Source organism: Mastomys coucha, unplaced genomic scaffold (assembly GCF_008632895.1).
Source record: "Mastomys coucha isolate ucsf_1 unplaced genomic scaffold, UCSF_Mcou_1 pScaffold11, whole genome shotgun sequence".
Lineage (NCBI taxonomy): Eukaryota > Metazoa > Chordata > Mammalia > Rodentia > Muridae > Mastomys > Mastomys coucha.
In genome coordinates, this window is record NW_022196893.1 from 9953800 (window position 1) to 9956384 (window position 2585).

The following is a 2585-nucleotide window of genomic DNA, read 5'->3' on the forward strand; positions in this document are numbered from 1 at the left end:
CCCGCCTCTGAATCCCCAGCATTCGCTGCAGGAACATGGCGGGGTCAGTGGGCTACAGAGACACCATGGTAAAACTTGATGGGCACTTAAACAACTCCCTGGGTTCTCCAGTTCAAGCCAACATGTACTTCCCACAACTGATAGTTTCATTTTGTGGTCACATTAAAGGTGGCATGAGACCAGGCAAGAAGGTATTAGTGGTGGGCATCGTAGATCTCAACCCCGAAAGCTTTGCCATCAGCTTGACCTGTGGAGACTCTGAAGCCCCTCCTGCCCATGTGGCAGCTGAACCCAAGCTGTGTTCACAGCCCCTCAGAAACTCTTGGAAATCAGGAGAAAGAGGGGGAAGAGCAGTCAGCAATTCCTTACTTTCCATTCATCACCAGCCTTTCTGGGTGGAGATTCTTTGAGAGCACCCAGGTTTCAGAGTGTTTGTGGATGGAAACCAACTTTTTTGATTTTTACCATCGTATTCAAACATTATCTGCAATTGACACTATAAAGATCAATGGGGATCTCCAGATCACCAAGCTTGGCTGATAGTTAAAGCACACCTGTTTCAAATATGATTGATCAGGTGCCACAACTGTTAACCTGGATTCTATAAATAAATAAACCTCAACCCTTACTTTCTTATTCATCCCCAAGATCTAAATAATGTTAAAAGTCCCAGTCTTAACAAATTCTTGCATATTAAAATTTCAATCCCTTTAAAATATCCAATCTCTTAGAATTCAAAGTCTTCTTACAGTTCAAAGTCTCTTAACTGTGGGCTCCACTAAAATACTTTCTTCCTTCAAGAGGGAACAATATCAGGTCACAGTCACAATCAAAAGCAAAATCAAACTCTAACTGTGCAGTGTCTGGGATCCACTCAGAATCTTCTGGATTCCTCCAAGGGCTTGGGTCACTTCTCCAGCTCTGCCCTTTGTAGCACACACCTTGTCTTCTAGGCTCCAGATGCCTGTACTCCACTGCTTGCTGCTCTTGGTGGTCATCTCACGGTACTGGAATCTCCAAAACACCGCTGTCTTCCACTGCAACTAGGCTTCACCAGTGGCCTCTTACAGGTTGGGAGACTGGCAGAGTTCTTATTGAAGTTTTGACTATCAGAAAAGGACCTAATAGCGGTTCTGTTATAACTTCATGGCTAAGCCTCAACTCCTTTGCATGACCCCTTCAGTCCTGGGCCATCAATGGAAACTGAAGCTGCACCTCACCAATGACCTCCTATGGCCTCTCACAGTGCTGAGCCTCAGCTGCTCTTCATGATCTCTTTATGCCTTCAAAACCAGTACCACCTGGATGACTTTTTTTTTTTTTTATGTGTATGAGTACACTGTAGTTGTACAGATGAGCCATCATGTGTGTGGCTGCTGGGAATTGAACTCAGGACCTCTGTCGGGCCTTGCCCCAGCCCCGCTTGCTCCAGCCCCCACTCGCTCTGGCGTAATTCACTGTAGCTGTCTTCAGACGCACCAGAAGAGGGTGTCAGATCTCATTACGGGTGGTTGTGAGCCACTATGTGGTTGCTGGGATCCGAACTCAGGACCTTCAGAAGACCAGTCAGTTCTCTTACCCGCTGAGCCATCTCACCAGCCCCAACCAGTACCACCTGGGTGACTCTTACACATTACCAAGTCCAGATGGAGCAGGAGGTACAACCTGAGCCATGTTTGGAACACAGCCTCGTTGTGCTCTCAGAAAACACTTCCCAGAAGATGTCGCCTCAGTGATGCTGGTCTCTTTTGAATCACTGCTAATTTCTTAGCTCCAGCTAACCAGCGAAAATAGTCCCAGTAATGCAAAAGTTTTGCTTTAGTAGTTCTGGTATCTTGTTAATCACAGCTGATTCTTCAGCCTCAGCTAACCAAAACCACAGAGGACAGAATCTTCGCAATCAAAACAACATGGCCCTGATAAGAGTCTTTAATCTTCCCTCTGAAATTTCACAAGCCAGGCCTCTATCGTTTGCACTGTTCTCAACATTATCCTCCAAGCTCCTACAGAACATCCCACAGAGTTCTTAACACCCAAAGTTCCAAAGTCCTTCCACAGTCCTCCCCAAAACATGTCAGGTTGTCACAGGAATACCCTACTACGCTGGTACCAATTTGTCTTAGGGTTTCTGTTCCTGCACAAACATCGCAGCCAAGAAGCAAGTTGGAGAGGAAAGGGTTTATTCAGCTTACACTTCCACACTGCTGTTCATCACCAAAGGAAGTCAGGACTGGAACTCAAGCAGGTCAGGAAGCAGGAGCTGATACAGAGGCCGTGGAGGGATGTTCCTTGTTGGCTTGCTTCCCCTGGCTTGCTCAGCTTGCTTTCTTATAGAACCCAGGACTTCCAGCCCACGGATGGCACCACCCACAAGGGGCCCTTCCACCCTTGATCACTAATTGAGAAAATGCCTGACAGCTGCCACAAGGGGCCCTTCCACCCTTGATCACTAATTGAGAAAATGCCTGACAGCTGGATCAAATGGAGACATTTGCTCAAGGGAAGCTCCTTTCTCTGTGATAACTCCAGCCTTGTGTCAAGTTGACACACAAAACCAGCTAGTACACCACAGGATCTCCACCTCC

At 47.0% G+C, this 2585-nt stretch overlaps 1 pseudogene; it reads left to right on the forward strand.

Moving 5' to 3' along the window:
* The first annotated feature begins 35 nt into the window (after positions 1-35).
* On the forward strand, positions 36-540 carry LOC116081503 (annotated as a pseudogene).
* The last annotated feature ends 2045 nt before the right edge of the window (positions 541-2585 follow it).